Below are 23,052 nucleotides of genomic sequence, written 5' to 3'. Positions count from 1 at the left end.
GTCAATAAAATTTCCTGATAGATGTGGAGAAAGGAAGACACTAATATCATGCCAAGACTTTTTTTTTTTTTTTTTTTTTTTTTTTTTTTGAGATGGAGTTTCGCTCTTGTTACCCAGGCTGGAGTGTAATGGCACGATTTTGGCTCACCGCAACCTCCGCCTCCTGAGTTCAGGCAATTCTCCTGCCTCAGCCTCCCGAGTAGCTAGGACTAACAGGCGCGTGCCACCATGCCCAGCTAATTTTTGTATTTTTAGTAGAGACGGGGTTTCACCTTGTTGACCAGGATGGTCTCGATCTCTTGACCTTGTGATCCACCCGCCTCAGCCTCCCAAAGTGCTGGGATTATAGGCGTGAGCCACGGCGCCGGCCTATCATGCCAAGATTTTAACCTTGGCAATTAAGATGCAAAGGGCTGGCCGGGCGCGATGGCTCAAGCCTGTAATCCCAGCACTTTGGGAGGCCGAGGCGGGTGGATCACGAGGTCGAGAGATCGAGACCATCCTGGTCAACATGGTGAAACCCCGTCTCTACTAAAAATACAAAACATTAGCTGGGCATGGTGATGCGTGCCTGTAATCCCAGCTACTCAGGAGGCTGAGGCAGGAGAATTGCCTGAACCCAGGAGGCAGAGGTTGCGCTGAGCCTAGATCGTGCCATTGCACTCCAGCCTGGGTAACAAGAGCGAAACTCCATCTCAAAAAAAAAAAAAAAAAAAAGATGCAAAGGGCTACAGGTGCGGACATGAGGGAGACAATCAGGTCCCTGTGGACACACTGAGTTTGAGATGTCTAGTAGACATCTATGACACCTCAGATCCTTTTGGCCTCACTCACCTGTAGGGCCTGTGGCCTTTTATTCTGCCCCCATTGCCACTGGCCAACCAAACTTAGGCAGAAACTACCTGACAGCATTTTGCCTCCTGCTTAAGTCACACGTCACATGAGTGTCTGCTTGGTGCCCCCATAAAATTAAAGAGAGAGAGAGAGAGAGAGAGAGAGAGAGAGAGAGAGAGCGCGTCTGTGTGTTGAGGCAGGAGACAGTAGTGTTGGCAACCCTTTGACTGAATCCTGACCTCCTGCCCCGATTCACTGCTTTTCCCTACCCTCGTTTCCTTGGAATTATAATCCCTAATAAAATAATAGCACAGAAGCTTTTGCCTCAGGTTGTGCTTTCTGGGAGAACAGAGGCTAAGACAACATCCAAATGGAGACAAGAATACACAGCATTGTAAACGAGTATGGAGTTTGGGAAAGTGATTTGGGGAGAAGATATAATTTTGAGAGTTGTCAACCTGGACATAATAGTTATGATCAGGAGAGTGCATGATGGCACAAAAGAGTGAGCAGAGAAATGTCAGAAACTAAAGAGGTTGAAAATGTTAGAACATTTGTGAGGAAAGACAATCTGTTTTGTTCATAATTTCCCCAGTCTGCAGAAGAATCCCTGGCACAAAGTAGGTGCTCTGCAGATATTTTTAGAATAAATGAAATAGTCACCATGGTCTTGGGGTTAGGTAGAAAAGCAAATCACAGGAAGTGATGAACTAGGGTAGGCAGGGTTCATGGAACTTGAGTTAACAGTGAGAGCAAAAATTATATTCAACAGCAGAAACAAGAGCAAAAAATAACAGGAAAAGGAAGTTGTGATTATAGAAAAGCTCTCAAATACCACTTTATCTTTGAAGCCTTTTGTAATCAACTTATGGAATCTTTTCCCTATTCTGGACCTCTTTCAAGATACTTTTCTTATACTCTACCTAGTTACATCCATGTGAGCTCCTCTACTTTCATCTCCCTGATACTGACAATATTTTGCAATTGGAAAACTGAGTCAAAAATGGGGGTCACCTGCAGTCTCAGCTACTCAGGAGGCTGAGGGCAAGAAAGTTGCTTGAGCCCAGGAGTGCAAGGCTGTCACACACAATGTCTGCCACTGTGCACAGCCACTGCACCTGAGCAACACAGTGAGAGCCTAATCACAAAAAAAAAAAAAATTTCTTACAATGGAGGTGGCTTCCAAATCCCAGAGACAAAACTTGGATGCTGAAAGTAGAAATGTCAGAAAGTAGAGAGGCTGAAAATGCTAGAGTATACCCAAGAGAGATATGTCAAAGTAGAGAGGTTGAAAATCTGGAGTATACCCAAAATGTTAGTCGTAAAATAACTTGCATTGGAATGAACGAATAAAGTTAGGTGGAAAGAAAGGCCATTAGAGCAGAAGTCAAGAAGAATTCATGTTTTAATAACTGTTTGAGGCCCACTGGTCTGACAGTAAGGCCCAAGTGAATATTGGAAGCTGGCCTTCCACTTAGGAAGTTAGCAAAATAATAGGGTCTGAATGAAAGTTAGTGTGTATAAAAAGGAAGAATGAATACGAGGACATTTTAAAATAAAAACTCACTGGCTGGGTGTATTGGCTCAAGCCTGTAATCCCAGCTCTTTGGGAGGCCAAGACGGGTGGATCACAAGGTCAGGAGTTCGAGATCAGCCTGGCCAATATGATGAAACCCTGTCTCTACTAAAAATACAAAAAAGTTGGGCGTGGTGGCATGCGCCTGTAATCCCAGTTACTTGGGAGGCCAAGGCAGAATTGCTTGTACCTGGGAGCAGAGGTTGCAGTGAGCTGAGATCACGCCACTGTACTCCTGCCTGGGCAACAGAGCAAAACTCCATCTCTAAATAAATAAACGAATCAGTAAAATTAAATAAAAACTCACCATATTTGTGGGTGATAACTATAGGTTATGAGTAAATAATTCCAAAGTTTTGGTATCATGTATATTGCCATGGTAAAAGTGCAGAAAGATGAACTCAATTTGGAAAACGTATTTGACACAAGACTAAGATATCCAAGTAAAAGCTAGTAATAGGTAACATTTTTCTTAACATTGTTCCGAGTACAAACACTCTTCCAAGTATACTTCACATGTCATGTAATCATTACAATAACACTATGAGGTAGGTGCTATTATCACCTTTATTTTACAAATGGGAAAACTGAGGCACAAGAGTGAATGATTTGCCCAAAGTCATTAGCTAGTAAGTGGCTGAGTCAGTGCAATAAATTCACCAGTGCCCCCACCTCCTGCAAATTCATATTTTTAAATCTTCACCCTAAATGTCATGGTATTAGGCAGTGAGGTCTTTGGGAGGTAAACCCCTTGCGAATGGGATTAGTGCCTTACAAAAGGAAACCCTGAGCGCTCTTGCTCTCTTTCTGCATTGTAAGACAAAGATAAAACACAGCCATCTACAACCCTGAAGAGGGCCTTCACCAGAACCTGACCATGTTGGCAGTCTGATTTCAGACATCCAGCCTCCAGAGCTATGAGAAATAAATTTCTATTGTTTATAAGCCATCGAGTCTATATAGCACTTTATTACAGCAACCTGAACTCACTGAGAGCCAGGATTTGAACTCAAATGTTAAGAAACTTTGCCCAGGATGACTCAGAAATTCACTATGTATTTGATAAATATTTAACAAGTACCACCCTATTCCAGACATTGTGTTGTTGCTAGGGATGGGAAAGGAGGGGAAAAGCTGGTAGTGAACAAGACAAGTGTGGTCCCTGCCTGCACAGTTACATGGACACTAAACAAATAACAAGTATGATGAATTGGAAAAGAAAGTGATAAATTACAGTTAGGTAGGAGAAATGGGTGAGAGAAAAAAACTCTATAGGAAGGAAGGGCATGTGTAAATGCCCTGAAGTGAGAGCCTATGATAGGGAATAAAAAGAGGAGAGCCTGGAAAAAATTAAAATACTATGGCAGGAGTGCAGGCAACTAGGGGAACAGATGGAGAGAAAGAGAAGTCCAGATAATGGAGCTTAGACAATGTGTGGTAAGCAAGGGGAGGCCACCGAGGAATTTAAGCAGGTCAATGACTTGATCAGATTTATACTGAAAATATTACTCTGGCAGCAGTATGGCAAATGCATTGGAATGAGGCAAGAGCAGTTTTGGAGGACCTGAATGGGTTATTGCAGGACTTCAAGCAAGAGGTGACAGTGGTTTACACCAGAATGGGAATGAAAAAAAAGTCATGGGAACAGAGAGGTCACAAATCCAATTTTCCAGGTAGCAGACAGATGTAGATGATTCTGCCGTGTGTTGAAGGTGTGCTAGGTGTCTGGCATGAACTGAGTAGATGTTAAGATACCCTTAACTGAACCAGGGACTATGGGAGGAGCACTTTGAAGAGATTATGATATACTGGTTGAGTCTGAAATGCCTTAAGTCATCCAATGAAAAGTATACCAAAAGCAATGTGTTGGAAATATAAATGTAGGGTTCCAGAGCAAGATCTAAGCTTGAGTTATGGATTGAAGAATCTTTTGACAGAGGGTAGTTGATGCCCCTGGAAGAGCATAAGACCACCTAGGAAAGTGTACATGGGGAGACTCAGAAAGAGGGCCAGAGTTTAGCTCAGCATGATTCCAATGTATAAGAGGGTAGATACAGAAGGAACTGGTTGTTAAAGAGCAAACACTGGTAGGGAGGAAATCTGTGACACAGACAAGAGGGAAGAGTATATTTGGAGAGTGTGCTCAATCGTGTCAAATACTGGGATTGAGGGCTTGTAAAATGAGAACTGAAAACGATCCGCTTCATTTACAGACATGAAGTTTGTCTGTGACAATTCAAAGCCACTTCAGGTGAGCGGTGGGGACACTGAAGTGGGCTGGGGAGTGGGATGTGAGAGAGACTGTCCATGGGGCAAGAGACACCTGGAGTTGTTGGAGAGCAATTTAGGGAGAAATCTTTTTAAAGAATTGAAAGACTTAAGCATGTGTAAATACTAGTAAGAAACAGCCGGTAGAGAAGGAAAGGAAACTCGTTAACGCAAAGTCCATGAGAAAACAGTACGGGACCTAGAGCACCAAGAACAACTCTTTCATTATAAAAGAAGTGAGGCGGGGATGGAGTCCGGATTTGAACCCTCTCTGCTTCCTAAAGACGCATCTGCTTTAGAAAAAGAATGATTAAGACTTGAGGCAGGGAGAGGTGGCTCACGCCTGTAATCCCAGCAGTTTGGGCGGCCGAGTCGGGCGGATCCCCTGAGGTCAGAAGTTCTAGACCAGCCTGGCCAACATGGTGAAACCCTGTCTCCACTAAAAATACAAAAATTTGCCGAGCGTGGTGGCGGGAGCCTGTAATCCCAGCTACTTGGGAGTCTCCTCCCTCCTACTTGAGGCAGGAGAATCGCTTGAACCCGGGAGGCGGAGGTTGCAGTGAGCCGAGATAGTAACAAGATTGAGTCTCCGTCTTTCAAAAAAAAAGGACTTTAAAGCCCAGGGACAGAGAGAGGGCTGCAGAGTTCACTACCAAGGAGAATGGGGACCTAGGGGTGTGGCCTGGGCAACCTCTAAGAGAGCGGTTCAGTAGTTTCCAGCCACGGAAGCTCCCCTGCTGGGTTCACAGTGCAGAGGGTGCGAATCCCTGCTGTAGAGAACAGGCCGAGGAAAGAAAGCGACACAGGATGTTGTCTGGAGAAAGGCGGGGAGGTGGGATGGGGCATATTTCCAGTGGTCCGGGCGGGTAGTGGCTTGGAGGCCTCCTAGAGCCGTCGACGTCACCCACGGCCCGGGCAGACCCCGCGGTGCCAGAGTATCCGAGCCAACGTCCGGGAAGGCATGTCCGGCCGGCGGCCGCCAGGTTTCTCCGCGGAGTCTCGGAAAGGAAAACCCGTCCCCACTGAGTCCCACGACGTCCCCGAGCCCCAGGCCCCAGGCCCCGGGACGCTGGCAGAGGCGCAGCAGCCCTTCCTCCCCAGCCTACACGGCTCCCGCGGGCCGGCCGCGTTCCAGCCGGAGCGGCGCTGCGCCCGCGTGCTGGCGGCGTCGGAAAGTTCCCGGGGCTGGAGGCGCTGAAGGGCAGAGCCCGGCAGCCGCAGCAGCCCTCGAGCCCGCCGCTCACCGCCGCAGGGGTAGGCCTGCGCGGGGGTTTCCACCAAGTCGCTAACACCCCTCGGGAATTCCCCACTGGGCCACACACAAACCCCGTTTCCTCCTTCAAATTTCCGCCGCCGGCTTTATCGATCCTAACGCGGCGGAGGGGTTTAGACCACCCCTCCCGGCGCTGGGCTCAGCCCGCCTTCGCCTTCCTCTACCGGCGCAACCTCTTCGCCTCGTCCGAAGAAGCCCGAAGGCCTTCGGCAAGTTCCGTCCCCAGCGCGGGGGCGGGGCCGCTCGAGCTCCTCCGGGCCGAGCTCGGCTGTTTCCGTGCGCGGCCGCTGCGCACTCGGCACTGGGCGGCGCTGGCTGGCTCCCTGGCTGCGGCTCCTCAGTCGGCGGCGGCTGCTGCTGCCTGTGGCCCGGGCGGCTGGGAGAAGCGGAGTGTTGGTGAGTGACGCGGCGGAGGTGTAGTTTGACGCGGTGTGTTACGTGGGGGAGAGAATAAAACTCCAGCGAGATCCGGGCCGTGAACGAAAGCAGTGACGGAGGAGCTTGTACCACCGGTAAGAGGAGCAGGAGGAGGAGGCAGGAGCCAGAGAGAGCCGGGGGGACGGAGGGGGGACGGGGAGGCGCCGGACACCCGCGCTTGGGGCCTTCCCCTCGCAGGAGGGGCCGCGGTAAAGATGGAGCCTCCGCCCGAGCCCCACAACATCGCCGCCGCTCGCAGCGAACAAAGAATAATGGCGGCGGACTGGAGCCAGCGGCGGCCGGGGCGGCAGCGACTCTGCCTGCAGCCAGCGGCGGCGCTCATGGCGGGGGGCGGCGGGCGGCGGGCGGCGGGCGGGGTGGGAGCCGGCGGCCGGGGGTGTGTGCGGGCGGCCGGCCGCGGCGAGCTGGCGCCCGCGTTCCCGCCGCCGCCGCCGGGCCGGGCGCGGAGCCGGGAGCCGGGAGCCGGGAGCCGGGAGCCGGGAGTCGCCCCGGGGGAGGCCGCCCGCTAGTCCCTGCGTTGCCCCCTGCGCAGCCCGTTCGTCCGGCCCCCGCCGCCCGCCTCGCCCCCGACCCGACCCGACCCGATCCGACCCGGCCCGGCCTCCGGGGCAGCCGCCGCCTGGGTGCCGGTGGGGGGTGGAGGAGGAAGAAGGCGACAGTTGAGGGCAGAGGAGGTGAAGGTGCCTGCTGCCTTCCCGGTGGCCTCGCTGTCTGCCATGCTCGCTTCGCAAGGGGAAGAGCTGCAACGTCTGACCTACTCTTCTCTCCACTTTTTGTGCAATAAAGTTCGAAACCCAAGGTTTCCTCTCGTGCTGTATTTTATTCATGCCCTTTCCCTCCCGCTCCCACACCGTTGAGGAAATGCTGCTTTCTGCCCTGTGTTGCTTAGTTGAGAGATGAGGGCTTGTGCCTGGGGGGAGTTTATGACTCCCTCACCCCCTTGCCTTTTTTTGTTGTTTGTTTGTTTTAATCCGGTAGTCATGGAAATGCATGCTTTTTGGGAGAAGGGGTGCTTAAAAAAAAACATATTTGTAGTAACTTTAAAAAACTGTTGGGATCTTATAAAAGGGAAGCTGGTGTTTGAAAACAGTTTCGGTTTTAACCCTTTTCAATAAGGTGATTATCACTTCTGAAACACTTCGTTGAAACGAGTATCAGCGGACGTACTCTTGTTTTACATCATTTCGCGGGGTGCCACCTTGCCAACCGCGTTTTGGGTCATCTGGCTCTCCCTACACCCTCCTTCCCACCCCCCACCATCTCTCCCACGAATTTCTGTGTGAACTTTAATGAGAGACTGATATAATACTAATTCTAAAAATAGACTTTAAAGTATCCATTATTTGTCTCTCATGCAGTAGGTAACTCGGGTCTTGAGATTGAGAATTTAAGCCACAAGCTGTATTTTTTTTCTTTGCCTGTTGGGAAAAGAGGACAGCAGAAAAGTCATTGACACATTAAAAATTAAAAGACAATTTTTAAAGGACATGTGGTATGACCTATTTAAGTTCGTAATGCCATCTCAAGTTATAATTCTAACCTCGGCTTACGTCTGCCTTCTGAAGGTTTAGTGGAAGATACTTTTGATTGCTGCCTATTGCAATCTTTTATATTTATGGCTCATTTCCTGATTTAAAAGTAAAGCTCCGAGCAGTTATTTTAGGTGGTGCAAAGACGAACAAGTTTGTTTTAAAAGTATTTGCCTGTCATTGTATGGTTGCATTGTGATTGATACATACAAGGCTTCTGGTTGGGAACAAATATTGATTGGCAGTAGAAGCACTGTCTTATTTTTCTGTATGCAAGTCACTTTTCCAAAACCTGCTTTGCTGTATTGCTTCTTCTTAAAAAAAGACCACATTATCAATTTGTCATTGCCAAGAAAATTAAGAAGATACAATAAAGAGAGGTTCTCTATAAAGATTGGGAAAATGATTTTACTTCCAATCGCTGAAAAAGTTACTACAGTATTGATAATGGTAGATTACTATTTTTCCTTAATGATGTTCCGCAAGCCACCATCAGTTGAGTAGAATTTTTTTTCTTGTTAAGAATATACACCAGAGGCCGGGCACAGTGGCTCATGCCTGTCTGTAATCCCAGCACTTTAGGAGGCCAAGGCGGGCAGATTACTTAAGATAAGGAGTTCGAGACCAGCCTGACCAACATGGGGAAACCCCCTCTCTACTAAAAATACAAAATTAGCCGGGTGTGGTGTCGCATGCCTGTAATCCCAGCTACTCGTGAGACTGGGGTAGGAAAATCGCTTGAACCCGGGAGACAGAGGTGGGGGTGAGCCAAAATCACACCATTGCACTCCAGCCTGGGCAACAAGAGCGAAACTCCGTCTCAAAAATAATAATAATATACGCCGGGCGTGGCGACTCACACCTGTAATCCCAGTATTTTGGGAGGCCGAGGTGGGCGGATCACTTGAGGTCGGGAGTTCGAGACCAGACTGGCCAACATGGTGAACCTAGTCTCTACTTAAAAAAAAAAAAAAAAAAAAAAAAAAAAAAAAAATTAGCTGGGTGTGGTGGCTCGCGCCTGTGATCCCAGCTACTCGGGAAGCTGAGGCAGAATTGCTTGAAGCCAGGAGGCAGGGGTTGTAGTGAGCCAAGATCATTCCACTGCACTTCAGCCTGGGCGACCGAGCGGGACTCCATTTAAAAAAAATATATATATATATATTGTTTACTGATTTTTTTTTTTTTTTTTTTTTTTAAAGGCAGGGTTTCACCATGTTGGTCAGGCTGGTCTTGAACTCCCGACCTCAGGTGATCTGCGCACTTTAGCCTCCAAAGTGCTTGGATTACAGGCGTGAGCCACCACGCCCGGCCGATATGTTCTTTCTTTAGTCTTACCCGAGATATTTTTATTTATTTATTTATTTGTTCGAGATGGAGTTTCGCTCTTGTTGCCCAGGATGGAGTGCATTGCCGCTGTCGCGACTCACTGCAAGCTCTGCCTCCCAGGTTTAAGCGAATCTCCGGCCTCCGCCTCCGGAGTAGCTGGGATTACAGACGCTATCTCAAAATTTATATATATGTATATATATATATGTATATATACACGCACACACATATAGGACTCTTCATTTGCGAGATTTTTAAAAAATTGTTTACTAATGGCTGGGCACGGTGGCTCATCCCTGTAATCCCAGTACTTTGGGAAGCCGAGGCAGGCGGATCACGAGGTCAATAGATGGAGACCATCCTGGCCAACATGGTGAAACCCCGTCTCTACTAAAAATACAAAATTTAGCAGGTCTGGTCGCACATGCCTATAATCCCAGCTACTCTGGAGGCTGAGGCAGGATAATCGCTTGAACCACAGGAGGCAGAGGTTGCAGTGAGCCGAGATCGCGCCACTGCACTCCAGCCTTGGCAACAAGAGCGAGATTCCGTCTCAAAACAAACACAACAAAAAACTGTTAACTGATGTGCTCTTTCTTTAGTCTTGCCCAAGAGATAGTTTATTTGAGACGGAGTTTCGGAGTTTAGCTCTTGTTGCCCAGAATGCAGTGCAGTGGCGCTGTCGCAACTCGCTGTAAGCTCTGCCTCCCGGGTTTAAGCGAATCTCCGGCTTCAGCCTCCCGAGTAACTGGTATTACAGCCTCCGTCTCAAAATTTTATATATACGTATGTGTGTGTATATACATATGCACACACTCGCGCACACACACACACACACACACCCCTCTTCATTTGTGAGTTTTTTAAAAATTATTTACTGATGGCCAGGCGCTGCGGCTCATTCCTGTAATCCCAGTACTTTGGGAAGCCAAGGCGGACCGATCATGAGGTCAGTAGATCGAAACCATCCTGGCCAACATAGTAAAACCCTGTCTCTACTAAAAATACAAAAATTAGCGGGTCTGGTGGTGCGTACCTATAATCCCAGCTACTTGGGAGGCTGAGGCAGGAGAATCGCTTGAACCCGGGAGGCGGAAGTTGCAGAGAGCCGAAATCGCGCCACTGCACTCCAGCCTGGTGACAGAGCGAGACTGCGTCTCAAAAAAAAAAAAAAAAAAAAAATCCGAAAATTGTTTACTGATATGTTCTTTAGTTATGCCCAAGAGATTATTTATTTATTTATTTATTTGAGATGGAGTTTGGCTCTCGTTGCCCAGGATGGAGTGCAGTGAGTGGCGCGGTGGCGGCTCACTACAAGCTCCACTTCCTGGGTTTAAGCAAATCTCCGGCCTCAGCCCAAAGTAGCTGGAATTACTCCATCTCAAAATTAAAATAAATAAATACATATATATATCTTCATTTGTTAGGTTTTTTTAAAATTGTTTACTGATGGCCGGACATGATGGCTCCCGCATGTAATTCCAATACGTTGGGAAACCGAGGCGGGACGATCGTGAGGTCAATCAATCGAGACCATCCTGGCCAACATGGTGAAACCCCATCTCTATTAAAAATACAAAAATTATCAGATCTGGTGGCACATGCCTATAATTCCAGCTACTCAGGAGACCAAGGCAGGAGAATCGCTTGAAACCGGGTGGCAGTGGTTGCTTTGAGCCGAGATCACATCACTGCACTCCAGCCTGGCGACAGAGTGAGACTCCGTCTCAAAAAAATAAAAAAAAATTTACTGATAGGTTCCTTCATTAGTCTTCCCCAAGAGTTAGTTATTTATTTATGACCGAGTGTGGTTCCTGTTGCCGAGGATGGAGTGCTGTGGCGGAGTTGCGACTTACTGCAAGCTCCGCCTCCCAGGTTCAAGTGCATCTCTGGTCTCAGCCTCCGGAGTAGCTGGAATTACAGGCACAGGCCACCATGCCACGCTAATTTTTGTATTTTAGTGGAGACAGGGTTTCACCATATTGGCCAGGTTGGTCTTGAAGTCCTGACCTCAGGTGATCTGCCCACCTACACGTCTCTAAGTGCTCGGATTACAGGTGTGAGCCGCCGCGCCTGACCTACTTTATTATTTATACATTCATAATTTGTGATTCTTAGCAATTCCAGGTGAAACTTCAAACTTTTATATTCATTAATATTTGAACATTCATCTGGAACATGTTGCTAAGTTATACTTCCGTACTGTCGCAGCCATCAGTAAAAATTACAGCTGGATCTGCTTGAATCTTTTTTTTTTTCTTCATGAACACCTGCGTTTAGAAAGCTAATAAATTATTTGACAGAATTTGCCTGAAGAATGTTAAAAGAACACCTCTTTGGGAATTTAAAACTTGTTACCTGTTTTGAATGAATTTTTTTTCCCATAAGGAGCCTGAAAAAACTTAGAAAACTGATTTATAAAAATGGCACCTTTCTTTTTATACTGTCTGAAACTCATATTCTTGATTAGGTCTCATTAGAAATTTTGATTTCTTCATGGAAAAGTAGCTTTGTCTGTCATTCTTAAGACATTTGGTTTTGTTTGTTTGGGTACAGTATGGTTATGATAAAACGAAGTACGTGTTCTCCTTCACCTATTTTTAAATTCTTTCTCCTTATTATAACAGTAGAGAAAATTATTTTTAACCTAATGCTTAGAGTATATTACTAACATTTATAATTTTATTTATTCCATAAATAGCTTATCAAATCTGAGTTACATAAACTTGTTTACAGCCAGTTTGTGACATAGTTTTGCAAATATCTTGATAAATGGTGTAACTTTGATGGCTTCTCTATTGAAAAGAGCTCAAATCTAAATTTAGGAATGTAGCAAGATGTAAGGATGGAAAATGCAGGATTTTTGTTGTTGTTGTTACCCACCTGTGAGCTCATCTTTACTACAGTATCACTTGAGACAACATTTTATGGTAATTCAAATATTTATTGAGCACTCACTGTGACAGAGATATAGCTGAAAGCATGAGGTTTGGAATCACAAATCCAGGCCTACGTCTAAATCCAAGCATTCCCACTACTATCATGTGCCTACCCTAAAGGAATTTTGTGTCCCAAAGAAAGTTTCTTAATCTTTCTCAGCTTCAGTTTCCTCATACGTAATAATACGTTACAATAATACTTAATAAGATTGTGAGAGATACAGAAGGTACCTTAGGGCTATAACTAATGATAGGTAGTCCCTTAAGCTTTATTTTAACTTCCTGCCTGTGGGCTCTTGGGCAAGTTATCTTAACTTCTCGATACCTCACTTTCTTTGCTGATCAATGTAGAATAACTACCTCAGAATTGCAGGGTTAACTCTACAGTAATACACATTAAATTCCAGGCATTGTACAAGTGCTCAAGTGTTGGCCAGGTTTTTTTTGTTTTGTTTTTATTTTTTTTTTTTTCTGAGGTGGATTCTTGCTCTGTTGCCCAGGCTAGTGTGCAGTGACATGATCTCAGCTCACTGCAAGCTCTGCTTCCTGGGTTCAAGTGATTCTCCTGCCTCAACCTCCCTAATATCTGGAACTACAGGCACACACCACCACGCCTGGCTAATTTTTGTATTTTTAGTAGAGATGAGGTTTCACCATGTTGGTCAGGCTGGTCCTGAATGCCTGGGATTATAGGTGTCAGCCACCATGCCTAGCCAGTCTGTTATTTTTTAAGTTATTTATTATTACTGTATGTAATACAGTAGGTCAGAAGCTACAACAAATCCAAAGATGATTACACTGTCTTATCTGTACCCTCCAGGAACTGTTGGGGACATAGTGACTAAGGCAAAGTATGTGTCATAAGAAAGCAGTCAAAGGAAAAAGTGGTCACCTTTGGTGAAGTAAAGAGGAGTTTATTTTTTATACAGTATTTCTAATTTGGTTTTTTGAGTAAGTAATTTATTCAGGTGGTGTGTTATTTAAAACATAAAATATAATGCAGCAAAATGCCCTACATTCTCTTGCCCTATTACCTAAGTGTTAGCAGTTTTTTATTTGTCCTTTCAGAGGTATTTAATGCAAGCACAAGCAGTTATTCATGTACCGTCTCCCCCTTTTTGTACAAATGGTAGCATACTGTATGTACACTCTTCTTGTATATCATGTTTTTCCTTCACCACTTAATATGGCTTAGCAATTCTGTATCAGCACATAAAGAGCCTCTTCATTTTTTAACATACAATTTGAGGCATTTTATTATGTAAGGAGACTTTATTAAGTAGTGAGTGAGCTGATTCTATTTTTAGGTTATATGACCTTTTAAACTAAGGTAAACTGCCATTTGTGCCTTTATTTCTTTAAATGAAAAACTTTTTATTTGAATGAAAACTAATAGTTCGTGACAGGAAATTGTTACTAGAAGCGGCTCATTTCCTGTTTAGCTCCAGTTTTTAAAAGTTTTAGTAAAATGATCAAGATACATATGAGGAGGCAAGCAAGCCAGGTTAAGAATTAACTCACAAGGTGAATTTAACTCTTTTGTTGAGGTTCTTAACAGTTCTGAATAGACTACTACTTTCGGTTACTATTTTGTCCAAAAAAGGGTTTTGTAGCTGGCTTTCTTGATGAGAAAGATTTCATATAGTCCAGTGTTTTTTGAGTTTTTTTCAACAGACAACTCATGGGATATTATTACCCAGTAAGGCTGATTACTAGATTTTTCCTTGCATTCATTTATTTTTTACGTTCTTGTTAACTTACCTTGATGATTTTCTAGTATTTGTTAATGTAATTATGAGTGAGTTTTATATTTTGTAACTTATTTCAAAAATAGTGAGATTCACCTATACGATTGCTGAGATGATAAACTTTACTGCATAGATGATTTTTCCCCCTGTGGAAATCTTTGGTCAACCAGTTAGACCAAGTAATATGTATTTCAGATAAAGCACAAATTAAGTTTCTCTACCATTTTCTTTCTCTCTAGCTTTTCAAAATGGCATTGAGCTATAGCACCTTTTTTTTTTTTTTTTTTTTTTAAAGGCGAGATTTAGCTCCATCACCCAGGCTAGAGTGCGGTGGTGCAAACCCTGCTCACCGCAACCTCTCTTTCCTGGCTCAAACCATCCCCCCACCTCAGCTTCCTGAGTGGCTGGGACGACAGGCACATGGCACCAGGCATAGCTAACTTTCTTGTATTTTTTGTAGAGACAGGGTTTTGCCATGTTGCCCAGGCTGGTCTTGAACTCATGAGCTCAAGCAATCTGTCTGCCTCAGCCTCCCAAAGTGCTGGGATTATAAACATGAGCCACCACGCCCAAATGCTATAGCACATTTTAAATATGTATGCTATTTGTATTTATCCTTAAAATGTATACACTAGGTTTTTTAAGTTGATTACACTTGCAAAGTGATAATAATATAGCAGCCCAGACACAAATCTCTTTCCAAAAAATATCATGAAGTAAAGCTGTCAGGGGCCGGGTGCGGTGGCTGACACCTGTAATCCCAGTATTTTGAGAGGCTGAGGCAGGTGGATCACCTGAGCTCAGGAGTTCAAGATCAGCCTGGCTAACTTGGTGAAACCCCGTCTCTAAATTAGCTGGGCATGGTAACAGCTGCCTGTAATCCCAGCTACCTGGGAGGCCGAGGCAGGAGAATCGCTTGAACCCAGGAAGCAGAGGTTGCAATGAGCTGAGATCACACTGTTGCACTACAGGCTAGGTGACAAGAGCAAAACTCTGTCTCAAAAAAACAAAAAGCTGTCATGGTATATTTCATTTGTGTATGCCCAGGTTAATGTTTATGTGTTGATCACATATGCCAAAGTTTGTTTTGTTTTGTTTTGTTTTGTTTTTTGAGGCGGAGTTTCGCTCTTGTTACCCAGGCTGGAGTGCAACGGCACGATCTCAGCTCACCGCAACCTCCGCCTCCTGGTTCAGGCAATTCTCCTGCCTCAGCCTCCTGAGTAGCTGGGATTACAGGCACGTACCACCATGCCCAGCTAATTTTTTGAATTTTTAGTAGAGACGGGGTTTTACCATGTTGACCAGGATGGTCTTGATATCTTGACCTCGTAATCCACCCGCCTCGGCCTCCCAAAGTGCTGGGATTACAGGCTTGAGCCACCGCGCCCGGCACCAAAGTTTTTAATGTAAGAATATTGTTTTACTATTATTTTGAGGTTTTACTATTATTTGATTTAAAATATTACTGTGTGCTGTTTGGCCAGGCCTGGTGGCTCATGTCTATAATCCCCGCGCTTTGGGAGGTCAAAGCAGGCAGATCACTTACCATCAGGGGTTCAAGACCAGCCTGGCCAAGGTGGTGAAACCTCGTCTTTACAAAAAATACAAAGATTATTTGGACATAGTTGTACACGCCTGTAGTCCCAGCTGCTAGGGAGGCTGAGGCAGGAGAATTGCTTGAGCCATGGAAGCGGAGGTTGCAATGAGCCAGTATCACGCCACTGTACTCCACCGTGGGTGACAGAGTGAGATGCCGTTTCATAAATAAATAAAATAATGCTATGTGCAGTTTGTACCTGTTAAATGATTAAAATGGTTACAAAGTGCTTTTCTTTACATACTTGAGTATGGGGATAGGGTAGACAATTGAAATCTTTAGTAAAGGCAGAACATTTTTTTCTGGAGCATATCTGTCTGTGGACTACCAGAGTTAAGTGATTTTCCACAATGTCATGGAATCGTCAGTAAATTACCTTTTGGGGTGGAGGCAAAAATCATTAAGTTAAAGCAACAAACTGATAATGTGAACCTGGTTGTTATTTCTCTGCCAATAAAATATATGCTAGTTCAGTCATTATAAAAGAGCCAGATGCTGGTCAGCTTGCCAAAGGTATAAGTAGAAGGTGTGGTTTAGTTACATCTGTAAATACAGGTTTTTGAGACAAAACTTAGCTAAGAATAGGCATTAGTTTTTCTTCATCTACTGGGTTTTTTCTTTTTTTGTTGTTGTTATTGTTTGTTTTGCCTTCTCTCTTTTCCTCCCTTCCTTCCTCCCTCCCTCTCTCTCCTTTTAAGCTCTGCCAGACAAGGCACTATGAAGATAGGATTTACAGGTTGAGAATCCTTTATCTGAAATGCTTGGGATCAGAAGTATTTCTGATTTTAGGTTTATTCAAATTTTAGAAAATTTGCATATATATACGTGATGAGCTGTCTCAGGGATACGACCTAAGTCTAAACGTGAAATTTATTTGTTTCATATATACATTATACACATAGCCTGAAGGTAATTTTATATAAAATTTTTAATAATTTTGTACATGAAACAGTTTTGACTATGATCTTGTTACATGAAGTCAGGTATAGAATTTTTCTTTTGTGGAATCATGGCAGTGCTCAAAATGTTTCAGATTTTGGATACTTGTATTAGGGATGCTCACCCTGTATTATATTTGCCCAGATTTTTGCTTCTTTTCTTCTAGGTTACCAGAAAAAAAGGTAGCTTAGAAAAACACCATATTCTGGCGTTTATTCCAACAGTTAAGAAGGTAGTGACGCCAGGCGAGGTGGCTCAAGCCTGTAATCCCAGCACTTTGGGAGGCCAAGGTGGGTGGATTACGAGGTCAAGAGATCGAGACCATCCTGGTCAACATGGTGAAACCCCGTCTCTACTAAAATACAAAAAATTAGCTGGGCATGGTGGTGTGTGCCTGTAATTCCAGCTACTCAGGAGGCTGAAGCAGGAGAACTGCCTGAACCCAGGAGGCAGAGGTTGCAGTGAGCCAAGATCGTGCCATTGCACTCCAGCCTGGGTAACAAGAGTGAAACTCCGTCTCAAAAAAAAAAAAAAGAAGAAGAAGAAGAAGGTAGTGATGTTTCTCCAGTGATGAATAATTACCTGTAATTTAATACATACATTATAAATCTCCAGTGATGAAAAATTGCTTTATATTAAAAAGTTCTTGAAGCTAGGTACACAAATCTCAACTTCTAAAAAAGAAACAGTAGTTCTCCTTGGTAAACTTATAAATGCCTAAGTTGCCTTTATTTGGGGTTAAAATATTAGGTGATAAAGGAGTTTACCATGAGACTAGCTGTGTGAACAAAGATGAAAAACACCCTTTCCATTTTCTTCGTCTCACATGATTCTAGTATCTCTAAAAGTAATCTTAAAAAGGGCAAGGTTTTGAGCCGGGCGCGGTGGCTCAAGCCTGTAATCCCAGCACTTTGGGAGGCCGAGGCGGGTGGATCACGAGGTCGAGAGATCGAGACCATCCTGGTCAACATGGTGAAACCCCGTCTCTACTAAAAATACAAAAAATTAGCTGGGCATGGTGGCACGTGCCTGTAATCCCAGCTACTCGGGAGGCTGAGGCAGGAGAATTGCCTGAACCCAGGAGGCGGAGGTTGCGGTGAGCCGAGATCGCGCCATTGCACTCCAGCCTGGGTAACAAGAGCGAAACTCCGTCTCAAAAAAAAAAAAAAAAAAAAAAAAAAAGGGCAAGGTTTTAAGAGGATGAGGTCTGAGGAATTGATGGTAAGTTTTTTCTGAAAGAAGAGAAGTGATACTCGGTTAGATAAGAAAAGGTTAAATGGGAAGTATTAATAAAGTAATTTAGAAGTAGAGTGGATCTGAAAGTTTACTTAACAACGGTAACGAAAAAATATATCTTTTCACCAAAGATTAGTAAATCTTGTCTGAAACGAAGATGTTTCTTTGATCAATTGTAAGTGAATTTCTAAGGATTAAGGATCTGGTTATCTGTTTGTGAGTTTGTGGTTGTAATTGTATGACAGGCTTTTATCCCTGTTGGTATATGTAGTTGGCAGTAGGGGACACAAGTATCTTGTTTATCATCACTGAAATGAAAATTGCTGCTTATTCTGAATTATTTGTACCTTTTTTTTTTTTTTTTTTTTTTTTTTGAGAGGACTCTCACTCTGTCTCTTAGCCTGGAATGCAGTGATGTGATCTTCACCTCTGGGTTCCAGCGATTCTGCCACTGCAGCCTCCCAAGTAGCTGCGATTACAAACATGTGCCACCACACCAGGCTTTTTTTTTTTTTTTTTTTTTTTTTTTTTTTTTTTCCTTAAGTAGAGACAAGGTTTCACCATGTTGGCCAGGCTGGTCTCAAACTCCTGACCTCAAGTGATCTGCCTGCCTCAGCTTCCCAAAGTGCAGGGATTACAGGCATGAGCCACTGCACCTGGCCCTATTTGTATTCTTAAAGGGGAATCATTTTATTCTGAGTATCAGTAGTAGCTCTATTGTTTGCTGTGATCAATAGTAACTAACACCTTGACTTTATTTATTGCCATTTATCAATCACTCAGTGAAGATTTGTTGCCCATTGACTTATTACAGTTGGTGAAATAATCACAAGAAAACGTATTCAATTCGATGTTTATAAAAACAATACCTAGGTATTAAATGAAAATTGTTCTAGTTGCTGTAAACAATAAAGCCTGACTATATGGTTCCTGCCCTCAAGAAACATATGGTATAGTGGGATAAAATAGTATAAGAAAGAATGATTTATACGTGCCAGAATATGTGACAGAATTTTCACTGTCTTGAAGTGCTTTAGAGTTCAGAAGAGAAGGGACTTAGTGAGGAAAACTTTTGTGGGAAAAGTAGAATTTAAATTGAGTACTGAAGAACTTAGATAAGTGGAGATAAAATGGAATGTATTTTAGGCAGTGGAATGGACAACAAAAATGAAGACATGGATGTATAATTAACTTGATATACTCACAAATTGGTGAAGAAACTATTAGATTATAGGTCCACATTATGACGAATGCTAAGTATGAAGCAGAGAGCTTTGAGTTTCACATAACAGGAGGTAAGATACAAACAGGAATGAAATGATGAATTGGGCTGAAATGTAGATTTTCTGACTCCCAGTTCTTAGTAGATACAGATATATGGTCATGTATTATATAAGGACGTTTTGGTGAATGACAGGTTGCATATACAACAGTGGTCACATGCTAGTGTAAACAAACCTATTAACCTCAGATAGGTCCTTCAGGAGGTATTTCAGAAGAATGCATTGTTTCCATAGGAGATGACAGCTCCATGCATATGATTGATTACTCCTTGAAGACCTTCCAGTGGGACAGGATGTGGAGGTGGAAGGCTGTGATATTCATGATTTTCATCCTTTGTAGGCTTAGGCTAATGTGTGTGTGAACATCCTTTTAACAAAAAAATTTATAAAGTGGTCAGGTATGGTGGCTCATGCCTGTAATCCCAGCACTTTGGGAGGCTGAGACAGGCGGATTGTTTCATCCCAGGAGTTTCAACCAGCCTGGGCAACATGGCAAAATCCCGTCTCTACAAAGAATACAAAAATAATTAGCTGAGTGTGATGGGACTTGCCTGTAATCCCAGCTACTCCAGAGGCTGAGGCAGGAGAATTGCTTGAACACGGGAAGCGGAGGTTGCAGTGAGCTGACACTGTCCCACTGCACTTCAGCCTAGGCGACAGTGAGACCCTGTCTCAATAAAATAAAGTTTAACAAAAAAAGTTTTTTAAAAAGTTAAATAGGAAAAAACTCTTGGATTCTTTTATTGCTTTGCATTATTAATAAACTTGCTTTCAGTAAAAAACCCTGTAGAGAAAAAATATTTTTGTACAGCAGTACAGTGTATTTCAATTTTAAGCTATGCATTATTACAAAAGAGTCAAAAAGTTAAAATGCATATGAAGTTAACAGTAAGCTAAGGTTAATGTATTACTGATGAAAGAAAATTTTGTTTATATAAATTTAGTGTAGCCTGTCCAGGCACGGTGGCTCACGCCTGTAATCCCAGCACTTTGGGAGGCTGAGGCGGGCAGATCACCTGAGATCAGGAGTTTGAGACCAGCCTGGCCAACATGGCGAAAGACACCGTCTCTACTAAAAGTAAAAAATTAGCCGGTCATGGTGGCGGTTGCCTATAATCCCTTACTCAGGAGGCTGAGGCAGGTGAACCCGGTAGGCGGAGGTTACAGTGAGCCAAGATCACACTGCTGCACTCCAGCCTGGGCAACGAGAGCAAGACTCCATCTCAAAAAAAAAAAAAAAAAAAAATTTAGTGTAGCCTAAGTATATGGTGCTTATGAAGTCTACAATACTGTGTAGTAATGTCCTACGGCTTCACATTCTCTCACTGATTTGCCCAGACCAACTTCTAGTACTGCAAGCTTCATTTTTGTTAAGTGTCTTGTACAGATGTACCATTTTTTATCTTTTATATCTTTTATTTTTACCTTTTCTGTTTGGATACGTTTCGGTAAAATATACTTAACCATTGTGTTACAGTTCCCGTAGTGTTCGTTACAGTAACAAGCTGTATGGGTTTGTAGTCTATGCTATATAGCCTTGGTACATAGTAGGCTATACCATCTAAGTTTTGTTTTCACAATGAAATTAATTTCTCAAAACATATTACCATCAAGTGACACATGACTGTATATGTATTACAGTTAAAAACTGGATATCATAGATTCTTTTTTAAGCAGCTTTATTGAAATACAATTTGCAAACTATATAGTACACCCATTTGGTGTTTACAATTCAGTGGTTTTCGGTATATTTATCAAGTTTTGCATCTATCACCACAGTCAGTTTTAAGACATTTCATTCCCCGAAAAAGAAACCTTCATATCTTTTACCCATCACCTCTTAATCTCCCATACCTGCAGCCCTGGGGAACCACTAATCTCCTTTCTGTCTGTATAGGTTTCACTATTCTGGACATTGTGTATAAGTGGAATCATATAGCACAGTATCCATTGTGGTGAGCTGCTTTTATTTAGCATAATATTTTCAAGGTTCATTCATATAGTAGTATGTATCAGTATTCATTTTTAATTGCCAAATAATAGTCTATTTTATGGATATACAACATTTTATTTATGAGTTCATGGACATTTGGACTTTCTATTATGAGTAATGCTACCGTGAACATTCATTTATGTTGACTTGCTTTGATTTCTCTGAGTATTTACTTAGGAATGGAATTTTATGGTAACTCTGTTTAACCATTTAAGGAACTGCCAGACTGTTTTCCAATCTACTGCACCACCAGCAGTGTATGAGGGTTCGAATTTTCCCTCATTCTCACTAACACTTGTTGTTACGGTTTTTGTTGTTGTTGTTGTTTTTATTATAGCCATGCTACTGAGTGCAAAGAGGTAGCTCATTTTGGTTTTGCTATGTATTTCCCTCATGACTAATGATACCAAGCTTCTATTTATGTGCTGATTTGGCCATTTGTATATCTTCTTTGGGAAATTTTTTGTTTAGATCCTTTGCACATTTTAAAATTGTGTTGGCTTTTTGTTGTAATAGTTGTTTATTTTAGATACAAGTCTCTTGTCAGATACATGATTTACAAAAATTTTCTCCTGTGGGTTATCTTTTTACTTTCTTGATGGTGTCTCTTGAAGCACAAAAGTTGTTAATTTTGATGATTTCCAGTTCATCTAATTTTTCTTTTATTGTTTGTGTTTTGTTGTTATAGTTTGTACATCACAAATTCTTGTTTAATTATTACAAACATTAAAAAAAATCTCTGTGAAGGCCCAGGTAAACAAGATACCATTATTTAATGAAAAATAACTAAAGCTACTAATGTATATTTGGAGTCAGAATCCATCTACCTCAGGTTTTCCCTTTATTCTGTGTCCATATCCCTTAGTTTGGAGTGACAGATGAAAGAAGCAAAGATAAAAATCAAGAAATAATTTTGAATGAAACATTTTAATTTGAAGGACAGTTATCCATTGGTATCAATGGGGAACTGGTTCCAGGACCCCCTCAGGTACCAAATCCATGGATGCTGAAGTCCCTTATATAAAGTAGCATATTATTTGCATATAACCAACGTACATCCTTCCATATACTTTAAATCATCTCTAGAATACTTACAATACCTTTTACACTGCCTGCTCATCACTTCACTCTCATGGGTTCAACATAGGACCTAGCATACAGCAAATTCAAGCTTCATTTTTGGGACTTTGGGGATTTTTCCCCCCCCAAATATCTTCGATCCATCGTTGGTTGAATCCCCAGATGCTGAATCTTTGGAAACTGAGGCTCAACTGTAAATATGTTTCAATAATTTACTATTTATTATGAGAGAATTTATTATAATGAGTATGTCATTATAGTGTATAACTCATAAATTCTACCGTATTTGGGAGATTCACAGTTACAAACATTTACCCATGAAAAAGGAGCGAGTAGTCATTCCTTCTTTTTTTTTTTTTTTTTTTTTTTTTTTTTCTTTTTTTACAAATAAGCTAAGTTCTGGAGAACTTACATGATGTACTTACTGTATAGAGCCTCACAGTAAGTAAGGCATAGTCTTAATCACTCTTGTAGTATTATCTCTTTGTGAAGTTTTCAGGGTTTTTGTTTTATTAATGGTTATTAAAATTTTTGTCTTTAAGCAGTATTAGTTTAGTTTGTAAACAGCTCACTTAGAGCAAATATTCTAGCCAAGATCATGAAAAAAATATGTTGATTTCATTATGTTCTTAATCAGATCTGCATCAAATTACCATAAACAGGCAGTTATACTACTTTTTACCACAATTCATTGTACTCCTACTGTTTCCAAATAGAAGTTTATGGTTTAAAATTACTGGTGTTAAATATTTGTTTATAGTTAAACTGGTTATAGTAATTTATGCCTGTCAAGCTTTTTCATGTTTAATATGTACTTTATCTCATTAGTTTTTGTAAGCTCTTGAGAGAAAGATTCTTTTTTATTTCCAACTTTTATTTAAGTTCAGGGGTACATGTGCAGGATGGGCAGGCTTGTTACATAGGTAATTGTGTGCCATGCTGGTTTGCTGCACACATCATCCCATCACCCAGGTATTAAGCCCAGCATCTACT

The 23,052-nt window shown here is 42.6% G+C and overlaps 1 protein-coding gene and 1 long non-coding RNA gene across 10 annotated transcripts in view; one reads left to right on the top strand and one right to left on the bottom strand.

Moving 5' to 3' along the window:
• The window catches only part of LOC120364355 (uncharacterized), a 380,014-nt gene extending 373,870 nt beyond the window's left edge, over window positions 1–6,144 (bottom strand). For all 6 annotated transcript variants that reach the window (XR_012517631.1, XR_012517632.1, XR_012517634.1 and 3 more), the window contains exon 1: window positions 6,005–6,144. This is a non-coding gene — a long non-coding RNA (uncharacterized LOC120364355). The remainder of the gene's footprint in view (window positions 1–6,004) is intronic.
• Window positions 6,145–6,245: 101 nt separating this feature from the next.
• CREB1 (cAMP responsive element binding protein 1) overlaps window positions 6,246–23,052 on the top strand; it is a 77,508-nt gene continuing 60,701 nt past the window's right edge. For all 4 annotated transcript variants that reach the window (XR_012517630.1, XM_010336396.3, XM_003925607.4 and 1 more), the window contains exon 1: window positions 6,246–6,463. The gene's annotated coding sequence lies outside the window, so the exon portion shown is untranslated. The remainder of the gene's footprint in view (window positions 6,464–23,052) is intronic.

The sequence above is a fragment of the Saimiri boliviensis genome, chromosome 5 (assembly GCF_048565385.1).
Source record: "Saimiri boliviensis isolate mSaiBol1 chromosome 5, mSaiBol1.pri, whole genome shotgun sequence".
In the NCBI taxonomy this organism is placed as follows: domain Eukaryota; kingdom Metazoa; phylum Chordata; class Mammalia; order Primates; family Cebidae; genus Saimiri; species Saimiri boliviensis.
Note: the sequence above shows the minus strand (reverse complement) of the source record. Positions and strands in the feature narration are given on the sequence as shown.